This window comes from Acinonyx jubatus, chromosome B2 (assembly GCF_027475565.1).
Source record: "Acinonyx jubatus isolate Ajub_Pintada_27869175 chromosome B2, VMU_Ajub_asm_v1.0, whole genome shotgun sequence".
NCBI classification, from domain to species: Eukaryota; Metazoa; Chordata; class Mammalia; order Carnivora; family Felidae; genus Acinonyx; species Acinonyx jubatus.
The window spans coordinates 116171491-116184746 of record NC_069385.1 but is presented as its reverse complement, the minus strand read 5'-3'; the positions used below and the strand labels follow the sequence as shown (position 1 = coordinate 116184746).

At 48.0% G+C, this 13256-nt stretch overlaps 1 protein-coding gene across 7 annotated transcripts in view; it reads left to right on the top strand.

Annotated features, from left to right (window-relative positions):
- The window catches only part of PPARD (peroxisome proliferator activated receptor delta), an 82058-nt gene that overhangs the window by 46311 nt on the left and 22491 nt on the right, over positions 1–13256 (top strand). The gene's annotated exons all lie outside the window — the stretch shown is intronic.

Below are 13256 nucleotides of genomic sequence, written 5' to 3'. Positions count from 1 at the left end.
GGACCCCTGGAGAGAACCACATAGGGAAAGCAGTGTTTATAGACCAGACTCCCCACCATCACTGGTTGTAACACTCGGGGAACAGTGGTAGTGCTTTACTTGATTCTTTTGAGGGAGCCCCTTCTTCCTCCTGCTGGATGGGGCTGAAATCCATACCGGGAGCCTGATGTGACCTGACATGTGAGGCCTTCTGCTCTCTGAATGAATTCCCCAAGTGTCATCCATAATTCACTCCAAGCCAGGTATTTCACCATCTCGTCCTGCACACCCCTCGTCCTGGCTCTGAGTCCTGAGAAGTGAGATGACAGATTTGTGACCAGCTTTCCTACCAAGAGCCCTTGACGGCTCTGTCATGCAGGCATGAAACCCAGAAGCTGCTGTCAAAATGATATGAGAATTGGAAGGTGAGGGCAGTTTTCTGACTCTCCAAGGTGCTTTGATGTTTAAAAAGTATGTTCTGGTGTTCCTGACATTTGAATACTTTTGTTTGATTGATTCTTTCATTCCCTCACCTCTGGCTCTCCCTTTCCTCTTTGAGGGACTTCATGCTTCTCAAATATTTGTTAAGTAGGCTCTTATCTGGGATCTTAGAGAGCAACCACATAGGTGTGCACTTGGAAAGGGAGAACAGAAAGCAAATTCTGAAAATGTGTTTTGAGATCCGGCACCAAGCAAGCTTTGCTTCCTCCAGTGTCCATATTCACCCTTAGTTCCCAAGCTGGTTTCCCTCAAGTGAGGTCCAGAGCTTTGGTTAGGGAGAAAGCAAGAAGTTTTTTGTTTGTTTTTTCGTTTTTGTTTGTTTGGTTTTTTGTTTTTTTTTGTTTTGTTTTGTTTTTGAGAGAGTGCACACAAGTGGGGGAGAGGGGCAGAGAGAGGCAGAGAGAGAGAGAGAGAGAGAGGAAGAATCTTAAGCAGGCTCCATGCTCTGTGCAGAGCCTGACACCAGGCTTGATCTCACAAGCCTGGGATCACGACCTGAGCTCAAATAAAGAGTTGGACGCTCAACCTGAGCCACCCAGGCGCCCCGAGCAAGAAGTCTTTGAAGGAGACTCCTTGCCCTTCTCAGCTTCATTACAAAAGACATTGGTGCCTGTTTTAAAGACAGTTACAACTACATACCTGTAAAAACTGCCTACCATCACACTCCTCATTCCCCCCCTCCCATTCCTGACTGTTTTTCCCCTCGCAGTTGTTGTGTTACTGGGCTGATGTGTGTCGACTCTGTCTTGTCTTAAAATTGGTGTGAGGCAGATGTGCAATGTGGCTCCTCGCGGTTTCCTTCCAGTTTCCTTCCAGCAGGTGTGTCAGGGCTGTCCTGCCATGGTGCCACGTGTGTGCCACCTGCTGCTCTTGACGACCTGCAGAGAGTTCCGTGGCAGGGATGTGCCACAGTGTTGCATCTTGAGACTGACTTCTTCAGCTTTTTCTTCTTCTTCTCTAAAATAACGATGCCTTATGTTTGTGTCATGCTTTTAAAACCTTTTTTTTTTTTTTTTTGCTTACTAAACAGTGCATGTTCATTATAGAAGATTTTTAAATATCAGATAAGCGGGGCACCTGGGTGGCTCAGTCGGTTAAGTGTCCGGCTTCGGCTCAGGTCATGATCTTGCGGTTTGTGAGTTCAAGCCCCGCGTTGGCTCTGTGCTGACAGCTCAGAGCCTGGAGGCTGCTTCTGCTTCCGTGTCTCCCTCTCTCTCTGCCCCTCCCCTGTTCACGCTCTGTCTCTTAATAATAAATAAGCGTTAAAAAAATATTAAAAAATAAATAAATATCAGATAACCAATAAGAGAAGAAATAAATATTACTCCTAAGAGATAACCATTATTAATATTTCAGCTTATAAATTGTATAATGCAAAGGTCTTTCACATTTAATATTTTATTCAAGCCATGCGTCCACCATTAGGAAGGCATGTGGATACTAATCCCATCTCACAGATGGGAAAACTGAGCCGCAGAGAGGTTAGAAGGTTGCCCAGAGGTACACAGCATGTTAAAGACAGAGCTGGGAGTATGCTTGTCATATAGCCCAGCATTAATGCCTTCCCCACTGTATCTTCTATCTTCTCACCTCCAGATAGAGACGAGTCATGCCCAGAGTCTGGATTTCAGCAGGACACAGGCAGTCACTATAATTTGTTGAATTGCTCTATCCAGAGGTTAATAAATAGCACCTAGAGAGGAAAGCATCTCATGACACTTGGGCTCTTATTGACTTAGGAGAAAAGATAGATTTAAAGTATTGCCACTCCAATGCTTTAGCGTTATCTTGACTATTGGGGGTTTTAGAAGGGGCATTATTATGAGGGCATGAAAAACAAAGGAGGAGGGGAGGTCGGGAAAGGGTCAAATGACAGTTCCTGCAGTAACTGAGAGGTTTCACTGGACAAGATGGCTTGAGGGAGGAAGAAGGTGCAGTTTGGGACTTGGTGACCAGAGATCAGGCAGGACAGGACCAGGAATGGAAGTTAGTTGGAGGGAGGGTCTGCTTGTGAGGATACAGGAGACCCTTTAGCATTAGAGGGGCTCAGGAGTGGAAGCAAGAAGCAATACAGTGGAGAGGTTGAGAGCTCCGACCCTGAAGGCAGATTGGCTTGATGGCTCTGCAGCCTGTCTCATTTGGGCACGAAAATTATTTCACTCTTTCCTGCTCTGTTTTCTCATCTGTAACATTTTATTTATTTTTGCGAGATGGGGGGTGGGAGGGCAGAGAGAGAAGGAGACACAGAATCCAAAGCAGGCTCCAGGCTCTGAGCTGTCAGCACAAAGCCTGATGCAGGGCTCGAACCTACCAACCATGAGATCATGACCTGAGCCGAAGTTGGATGCTTAACCGACTGAGCCACCCAAGCACCCCTTGCTCTGTTTTCTCATCTGTAAGTGGGAATGGCAATAGTACCTGCTTCCTAATTCTCACTTGTGAAGCCTCAGTGAGTCACTACATGTAAGGCACTTACAATAATGCCTGGTATCTAGAAATGCTTTGTACTGTTTGATTGAAGCAGAAGTTGGGTAGGCTCCGTGTGAGAGTTGTACGAGGTTCTCTGTGCATTTGGCTATGACCTGCTTCCCCAGCCTTTTCTGGTCCCTGCCACTCAGTCTACTTGTGTCTCTGTCCATCCACCCCTTCCTCGGTCCAAACCCCTGCATTTCCCCTGCCGAGAACACCCTGCTTCTCAGTCTGTATTTAAAAAGTAATCTGCCCACTCCTTGATTTTATTTTCTTCTAAGATCATTTCTGGACAACCCAGCTCTCCTTGGCCTTGAACCTTCCCTGAGGCCTCCAGCAGAAGTCACTCTCCCCACTCTGCCCCATTTGTGTACAGCTTTACTCAAGGTGATTGTATGTACTGGTCTTATCTTCTTCCTTGACTGGAGTGTAAACACTTTAAAGGCACTTGAGGATTTGTCACCACATCCCCACCCCTCCCCTGAGGGGAACTGAGGCCTGTAAGTGACTTAGGCCTCTTTCCATTGACTATTGCTCTTGGGGTATGCGCAGTGAGAGTATTTTAGAGTTAAAAGAGAGGTGGGGGATAGAAGCACCCAACAGTCCCTCCCCAAGGAGAGAATTAATCCAAGAAAAATGAACCACTTTCTGCCACAGTCACCTGGCAGATTAGCAAAAGAGCTGGCCTGGAATACAGTTAGGCCCTCTCAGCCAGCTGTTTCTAGACTCCATGTCTTCCTCTACACTCCCATTTCTACCAATTCATTATAATCCTGATTAGCACTTCTTTTGCCTGGAGTGGGCTTAGGTACCCCTGGAAAACTGAATCCAAGGACAGTGATCTCTATGGAGCTGTTTCAGGGTGGGCCATGAATGGAAATCTTCTGTGCAGTTATAAAAAGTTATTCATTCAGGGGATGCCTGGGTGGCTCAGTCGGTTAAGTGTCCGACTTCAGCTGAGGTTGCAATCTCATAGCTTGTGAGTCTGAGTCCTTCCTGTGTTGGGCTCTGTGCTGACAGCTCAGAGCTTGGGGCCTGCTTCAGATTCTGTGTCTCCCTTACCCTCTGCCCCTTTCCTGCTTGCACTCAGTCTCTCTCTCTCTCTCTCAAAAATAAACATTAAAAAATTTTTTTTAAAAAGATGATTCATTCAGCACATAGTTATTGAGCAATTACTGTCTGCCAGTCCCTGCTCTACGACTTGAAGATATGTGTGACTCTAATAGGTGAAAATCTCTGCCTTGTGGGGTTTATATTCTTTTGGGGAGAGACCGCCAATAAACAAATGAGTTTTTAAAAATACTCGTATATATGTACACATACATATATGAGTACACAACACACTATTCCAGATAGTGGTAAGAGCTACGGAAAAAATTGAAGCAGGAAGGAAAATGGAAGTACCTGAGGGTGGGCTGGGATGGTTTTAAATTGAGTGGTCAGGTGTCACTTTGAACAGAGGACAGGGAGAGACCAAAGAGGCAGGCCACTCCAGGTTGGTTAGGTGGCAGTTTTAATAGGCATAGGAAACTTACATATGAAGCTCATCTTGGGTGGCAGCAAGGCAAATGGATCCTCACACATGCCCACCAAATCTTAACAGCTTACAAAGAGGCCTTAATTGGATTCAGTCCTATAGACCATGCAGGTGTTTTCGATACCACATCACTACCTCCAGGCTGTATCCTCGGAACAGCCTCTGGGAACGGAAGAGGCAAGCAGAACCTACATTGCAAGGACTGGGAAGGGGGTGAGGAGCTTTTGATCACCTGGGTCCAGCTCACGGGTCAGTTGGTGGTCATATCTTTTCGTTTTCGATGACTGTCACCAACATCAGATTGACTGTCACCTTGGAGCAAAGCCCTGAGGAAGTACATTTTCAGCCAGAGGGAACAGCAGCAAAGGCACTGCAGCAAGCTGTGCCTGCTGTGTTCAAGAGCAGCGAGAAGGCCGTGTACCTGTGCGTGGTATACCAGGAAGGGAGTAGCAGGCAGGGCACCCATTCCAGGAGGCTTCCCAGGCCACTGTAAAGATGGGCAGGAAGCTCCTGGAGAGATTGGATCACAAGAGAGACAGAATCTGACTTAAAAGGATCACTCTGACTGCTGTGTGGAGAGTAGAGGTGAAGCCAGAACCAGAAAAGCCAGGCGGGTGGCTATTGGAATAATCCAGGCAAGAGGTGATGTTGGCTTGGACCAGGATCATTGCAGTGGAGGTGGTAAGAAGTGATTGGATTCTGGGTATTTATTAAAGGCACAGCCCACAGGATTTGCTAACTTCCAACATCTTGGCCTGACCAGCTAGAAGGTGGGAGGTGCCATTTAGTGAGATGGGACCTTGGGGAATGTCAGAGGCTCATTTTGGAAACCACTGGGGATCTATGTGAAGATGTCACAGAAGCTGGACTGGAGAAGTAAATATGGGAGTCATAAGCATATTGAAGGTATTGAAAGCCAGTAGCCAGTTTAAGATCACGAAGGAAGGGAGTGTTGCTGGACAATGAAAGAGATCTTCGGACTGGGAAGAAAATTCCTACCTGGGACCAGCAAAAGAAATTGCATAGGAGCAGCCAGGAAGCCTGGGAGCCAAGTAAGAAAAGGTGTAAAGGAAGAAGGATCCAGCAATGTAATACATCTCTGATGAGTCAAGTAAGGTGAAGATAATACATGATCAGTATAGAAAGTTTTAAAAGTACAGCAACAGAAAAATAGTATATCACCTATCACCCTATTCATACAAGGGAACATCCTTCCATTCTTTCTCTAGTCATTTTTATGGGAATCATCCTGTGTAGTTCTGTATTTTTACTATTTTTTTTTTAATTTTTAAAAAATGTTTTATTTATTTCTGAGAGAGACACAGAGTACAAGCAGGGGAGAGGCAGAGAGAAAGAGGGAGACACAGAATCCGGAGTAGGCTCCAGGCTCCAAGCTGTCAGCACAGAGTCTGTGAGGGGCCTGAACTCACAAACTATGAGATTGTGACCTGAGCCTAAGTCGGATGTTTAACGGACTGAACCACCCAGGTACCCCAGTACTTTTACTATTTTTCACTTAAAAACAAGTTATTAAATATCGCATGGAAACATGAGTTTAATGGCTGAATAGTACTACTTTTTCAGGGGATGCCTAATATATTTAACCATTCCTCTATTGGGCATAGAGTCGTTTCTGTTATTTTTCATTATAAATATTTCTCATTGTTAAAAAATTTATTTCATTGTTGTAAATAACACTGCATTCAGTGTATTTTCCTGTGAGGGGTATTACACAGTCAAAGGACATGAACAATTTTATTTATTTAAAGTTTATTTATTTATTTTGAGAGAGAGAGTGCACATATGTGCCAGAGTGGGGGAGGGGCAGGGAGAGACTCCCAAGCAGGCTCTGCACTGTAAATGCAGAGCCTGATCTGGAACTCAATCCCATGAACCGTGAGATTATGACCTGAGTGGAAATCAACAGTTAAGTGCTTAACCAACTGAGCCAGCCAGGCGCCCCAAGGGCATGAACACTTTTTTTTTTTTTTTAAGTTTATTTATTTATTTTGAGAGAGACAGTGCCATTGAGTGGGGGGAAGAGAGACAGGAAGTTAGAGAATCCCAAGCAGGCTCCACACTGTCAGCATGGAGCCCGACATGGGGCTTGAACCCACAAAACTATGAGATCATGACCTGAGCCAAAACCAAGAGTTGAACGCTTAACCGACTCAACCACCCAAGTGCTCCTAAGACATGAACATATATACGTATGTATGTCTGTATATGTGTGCGTGTGTGTGTATGTGTGTGTGTGTGTGTGTGTGTGTATATATATAATATTTAAACAATTTTTAAATGTTTATTTTTGAGAGAGACAGAATGTGAGCAAGGAAGGGGCAGAAAGAGGAGACACAGAATCAGAAGCAGGTTCCAGGCTCCACACTGTCAGTGCAGAGGCCACCGCGGGGCTCCACGAACCACAAGATCATGACCAGAGCTGAAGTCGGACGCTTAACTGACTGAACCACCCAGGCGCCCCATGAGCATTCAGCTCTTGATATCGGTTCAGTTCATGATCTTGCGGTCTCAGTCTCATGGGATCCAGCACCTCGTCAGGCTCTGAGCTGAGCTTGAGATTCTCTCTCTCCCTCTCTCTGCCCCTCCCCTGCCTGTGCATGCGTTCTCTCTCTCTGTCTCTCTCTCTCTCTCTGTCTCTCTCTCTCTCTCTCTCTCTCTCTCACAAATAAGCATTAACAAAATAAAAAGAAGGGTATGTGTAGTGGTATCTAGTCTGTGCCCTGTAACCACCTAGCTCCCAGAACAGGGCCACTGGTCCACAGTTTGGTGTGCTGGTTACGAGAGCTGTGTGTCAGGAGTTTGGAAGGCTTGGTGGAGTTGTCATGCCTAGAAATGTGGCTGCTTGTGTCAGTTGGCCTCCTGCCAAGCAGGGCCCAGCGCCACTGTCTGCTCCCCAGATCCATATGTATGTCACAGCTGGAATCACTATGACCAGGACAGAACTGGGAGGCTGGAGCCGAGAAGGCCAGAGCAGGAAGGGGCTTGGAGGTTATCTAACCCTGCCCTGACGTTTTACTTAGAGCACAGATGGAGCACCCAAAGAAGCATGCACCTCTTGTGTGAGGGCCTCACCCCTCGGCTCTTTGGCCTGGATCTTCCCAGGAATGAACAGGTGGCTGCTTCCCATGCCTAGCCTTCCGGGGCTCTGGGAGGTGGCCTTTTCTCCCCTGTCCATGCCCCAGCTAGGTTTGCTATAGCCCTGGCTTCCCAGAACCCAGCTGAACTCCTCTCCAACCTGTCCTCTACAGCAGCCAGAAATGTTTTCTCTTTTCTTTCTTTCTTTCTTTCTTTCTTTCTTTCTTTCTTTCTTTCTTTCTTCCTTCCTTCCTTCCTTCCTTCCTTCCTTCCTTCCTTCCTTCCTTCCTTCCTTCCTTCCTTTCTTTCTTTCTTTCTTTCTTTCTTGTTTATTATTTTATTTTGAGAGAGTGAGAGAGAGAGAGAATATCCCAAGCAGGCTCCACACTGTTAGTGCAGAGTCTGACTCGGGGCTCAATCTCACGAAATCAAGTGCTAGATGTTTTACTGACTGATTCATCCAGGCACCCCAAGAAGTTCATTTTTTAAATGCAGCTCTGATCCTGCCCGTCTTCTAAATGACCCTCCTAGGTTCTCTGCTATTCTTCGGGTAAACACCCACAATCCTAGCTTGCCCTTGGAAGCCCCAGATGATGACCAGCCTTCCTGTGCTCTCAGAGGGTCCATGCCATCCTTCTGTCTGTGTGGGACCTTTTCACATGTCTGTTCCTGGTGGCCCTGGGACCCTACAGGTCTCCCTCTCAGTCCGAGGTCTTGTCCTCACGAGGGCCTCCCCTGACCACACACCCTAGGCTAGCATGCTCTGAGTGTGCCCCCACTGTACTTGACCTTTGTCCTTCAGAGCCCTGTTCATCATTCCTAGTTACATATTTGTGTTGGTTACATATTTGTGTTGGTTTGTGTAGCCTGGCACGTGATATTAGGTACTTAACAAATATTTGTTGGATGAGTGAATGAAAGCAGCTGGCAGCAGCTGGCAGGGACCAGAAGAAGAGTGGAGGGGCATTGATAGCACTGGCAGCCTTAGCACCTGAGGTCCTCAGATGAGGAGTGTTCTGGAAAGGTCCCCTGGTGTGACCCTCTCCTGCTGGCACAACCATCCTTACCTCGGGAGCCTTCTGTGAACAGTGGTAGATCCTCATTCCTCCCTCAGGCTTCCAGTAGGAAAGATCTGGGTCTCTTCTGGGCAGGCCTTTCTTTTACTTCATCAGTATCTCAGCATATTATTCACTTTTCTTTGTTCATGACACTTTTTTAAATGTCTCCCCCCTCCCCCATCATAAAAGCAACCCATTCTCATTGTGAAGAAATTGGAGAACACAGAAAAATAGAATTAAGAAAATAAGAATCACCCATAACTTGACCCCTCAGAGAAAAAGTACCATCAACAATTTGGGCCATGTCTTTCCAGTTTTGTTTGTTTGTTTCTTTTTTTTTTTTTTTAATTTATTTATTTATTTTGAGAGAGAACTCGAGCAGGGGAGGCTCAGAGAGAGAGAGAGAGAGTCCCAAGCAGGGGCTTGGGGCTCGATCCCATGAACCGTGAGATTATGACCTGAGCCAAAACCAAGAGTTGGACACTTAACTAGTTGAGCCAACCAGGTGCCCCTCTTTTTTTTTTTTTTTAAATGTTTTATTTATTTAGAGAGAGAGAGAATCCTAAGCATGTTTCTCACTGTAAGCACAGAGCCTGACACAGGGCTCGATCTCATGAAGTGTGAGATCATGACCTGAGCCAAACTCAAGTTGGATGCTTAACCGACTGAGCCACCCAGGCGCCCGCCCCCCCCCCCCCCAGTTTTGTTTTTATGACCTATGTACATGTTTCGACATTGCTGAGGTTGTGTTGTCTGTGAAAACCAGATTTTTAATATCCTCAGTCTGCAGCAGCTCCACTCTGAGGCAGCGGGGACAGTGCTCAGGCGGCAGTGCTCAGCGGGTTCACCCTCACAGCGGGAAGGGTGATGGCTGAGGGTCCGCGCCTCAGCGTACTCAGGCCCCAGGCCCCGCTGATCCCAGGTGAAGAGCCCTCTTTCCCCCTCACGTCTCTCTTCCCCTACAAGCTCTCAGTAGCTCCCTGAGGCAACTTTTCCTTTCATTTTAATTCAGCTCCACTCTGCAGGGGTTAGGAGCTAAATTAGATAATGTGAGGGCAAGCATGGCCTGCTGCCTGTCTTTTCTCTGGTTCCAGCACATTCTGAATAAAACCAGCCCCCGGCTACTTCTGGGGTTAACTTCAAGATGGCCTGCCAGCAAGAAGGTACACAGGCTTCTCCTGTACCCTGAGAGGAATGGGGTGATCTGAACTGGCAAATGGAAACCAAAGAGCCCTGTGGAGTTGCTGGTCTGGAAAACCAGGGCACTGGGTCAGTACCTGGATTAATGATTGATTGGAAAGCTTGGGACAGAGTCAAGCAGGTCCATCCTCCCATGGCCTCTCTCACTGCTGATCCTGAAAGCACTTACCAGGGAAATGGGGCAACCTCTGCCCTTCTTCTGGAGACTGCTGACCCTCATCCTCCTGCCGTGGTGGGAGGGAGGAAAGGGCAGCAGCTGGGTCATCTGCATCAGGGCAGGGGGCACAACACAGGGAGGAAGTCTGGGCCCAGCTCTCTGAAAGAGAAGCACATGTCCAGAGTAGGGAGCTCCCTGTCAGTTCCCTTTTACACAGTTGATTGTAAAGCAGGGAAGTGGGAAATTCTGGTTTGTGTAAGTCCTGGAATATCACTTGCTCCTTCTAATCCCTTAACATGAGCCAACAGTGATGATAATGGCAGCAGCCACAGTCCCTATTGGCCGGACATTTACCGTATACTTAACGCTATTTTATTTTATTTTATTTTATTTTATTTTATTTTATTTTATTTTATTTTATTTTATTTTTAATGCTTATTTATTTATTTATTTATTTATTTATTTATTTATTTATTTATTTTAAGAGAGAAAGAAAGCAAGTGTGGGAGGGACAGAGAGAGAGAGGGAGAGAGAATCCCAAGCAGGCTCTGTGCTGTCAGTGGGTTGATCTCACGACCTGTGAGACAGTGACCTGAGCCGAGATCAGCTGAGAGCCACTCAGGTGCTCCATATACTCAGCACTGTTAAGTATTTGCTGTGTGGTTAATTAATACTTATGACGTCTGTTCAAGTTAAGTGGTAGTTTCCCAAATTCAGGGCTAAGAAACTCTGAAGAGTTAGTTTCTTCCCCTAAGTCACAGAAAGGGTGGGCAGAGCCAAGGTTAGAGCCCAGGCCTGACACAGAAGCCCCTGGAATTAACTTCTGTGGAGTATTGCATCTCAGGGGCAGTGACACATGAAAATGGATAGAGCAGCAAAAGCTACAAGTGAAAACACTGTGCCTGAGCTTAATGTTTGTACTCTGTGTGTTCATTCAACAAGTGTGTGTTGTGCACCCACTAAATGCCAGGCGTGGTGTCAGGTGCTGGGGACCTACCTCACTCAGCAAGATAGAGGGCATTGTCTGGGAAACTGATCATAACATGGTGAGGCCACACCAGTTGCCTGACATTGCAGTTTGCTGCAGTAATCGCAGATCCAGAGAACCAGGCTCGGGTTTGCCTTAGGAAGGAACAGAATGGGGCCACTCAGGGAGAGCTTCCTTCCTTGAAGGAAGAATGGGCCTTAACTAGTAGAGGGGACAGTATTCCAAGCTGAGGCCTGTACGTCCCTCCACATTCAGAGAGTGATGCTGGGACAGGGGCAGGTGAGATGGGACTGGAGAAGGAGCCAGGGACCAGAGCCTATGGCTGTCTTTAGCACACAGAAGTCATTTTCTGGCAGGGAGTATTCAGAAGGGCTTTGACCCAGGGTACTGTTGACAGAAAAACAGTAGGGGATTGGCAGCTAGACAAAGAATTCAGCAGTGATGGCTCCAGACTGAGGCTAAGAGCAGCTTCTAGATCCAGCAGGGCAGGGACATACCAGCTTCTGGTCCAGTCTCACCCGGCATCACATGCAAGGCACACAGTGCACTGATGAACACCAACCTGCCTGGGCTCCAATCCTGCTATTCCAATTACTGTGTGACCTTGAGTCAGTTACTTTCCCTGTCTGGGTGCGATTTCCTCATCAGTTAAATGGAAATAATAACAGCATCTGAGTCTTAGGGTCCTTGTGAGGGTTAAATGTGTCCGTACCCACAGAACCTGGTATGTAGTAAGCCCTCGGAGAATGGAAGCGGTACTGTTGTGATGGAGGCGGTGGGCTGGAAGTTTAAGGCTGGGACCCAGCGTGGGCTCTGATGCAGAGAGAGGCCTGTCAGGTTTGAGGGATGAGTGGGGCTCCGGCACTCTGCCTGACCCCAGTCGGAGCATGCGGCCTGCCGGGGGGCGTCAGGGATGCTCCATCTCCTGAGGATGGCTAGGGATGGATCGGGGCACCAGGTGGTTGTTGCTCAGACCCCAGACCAGGCCTCCCTAGGGTCATTTGGGTTAAGCTCCTAACTACCTCTGCCTGTGGGATGGGCAGATGGGAAATGGATGAAGTGTGTGCCTCCCCCCACCTCTGCTGCCAGAAGGCCTGGCTTTCTTCTTGGGGCAAGAGAGTGGGTGCTGGGATGGGAGCACTGGTTTGCTTGCGCGACAGGCTCGTGTGTGCACGTATACACACAACACACACGTGTGTGCATGCCAGAAGCAGAGTAGTCCAGGCATTTGTTGTGTGAGAAATTCTTTTGCTGGGGACTCCATTTTTTGTCCAAGGGCAGCAGAGCAGCGCCTCCTCGTGCCGGCTGCGGGACCTTTGCCCTGTTTGACTCCAGCACCAACCTCCCAAATAGGGGGAGGCTGTGACACAGTCAAAGGGTTTCTGACTCTGGCACAGCCCTGGGTGGTGGCAATAGCTAAAACCTGGGCTTCTCAGCCACATAAAAGTCAAACCTAGTGCCAGGGCATGCTACTTTTTGTGCTAGGGCTGAAGAAAGGAAGGGAAATAAGGTCCATTGCAGGGGTAGTGGTAGTGGGGTGGCAGCCACCTGTGGAAACCCAGCCTGTGGGCCTGGGCCTGGGGTGGCGGGGGGCGGGGAGGGCCCAGGGAGATCAAAGTAGCTCCTGACTGGGCAGGCTGAGAACAGTGGTAGGGGTGGGGGCAGCCTTGGCCGCTGGGAGGTGGGCAGACCTCTGCTGTAAATGGAACAGTCAGGGCTGTGTGAAAATGGATGGTTTCTGGCAAAATGCAGGGATGGGCTGCAGCACAGTGGTTACATCTAAATATGAAACAGCCCAAGGGACGTGTGTGGGTTTTCGAACAGCCGGACTGCTGCTTTCCTCCCCCTTCAGCTGGTCACAGCCAGAAGAGACCATTCCAGTCTGGGGAGGACCGTCTGCCTAGAATCCGAGGATCCTGGCCCCAAATGCAGAACTCTGGCGAGAGTCCAGAACCACATCTGTTTCAAGAGGTGATCACTTGCACCCTCTGCCATCCCCCCAACTGATAACAGTTCCTCTGGTCACCGGAAATAACCTTCCAGCAGTTGATATATGGAGCAGAAGCTGAGGCTCAGGGTGTCAGAGGTACATAAGGTGGCCCACTGCCCACAGCTCCTCAGAAGCCTGGCACCTTTTCCAGGAGACACCCTGTCAGGCTCCACAGGACTGAGCTTTTGTCGCTTCCCTCATCTCCCTAGGGGAGCTCACAAGGCTCGCCTGTGGGAGCTCGTGAGGATTGGCAGAGCCTGTTTTTCACACGCCAGATGTGA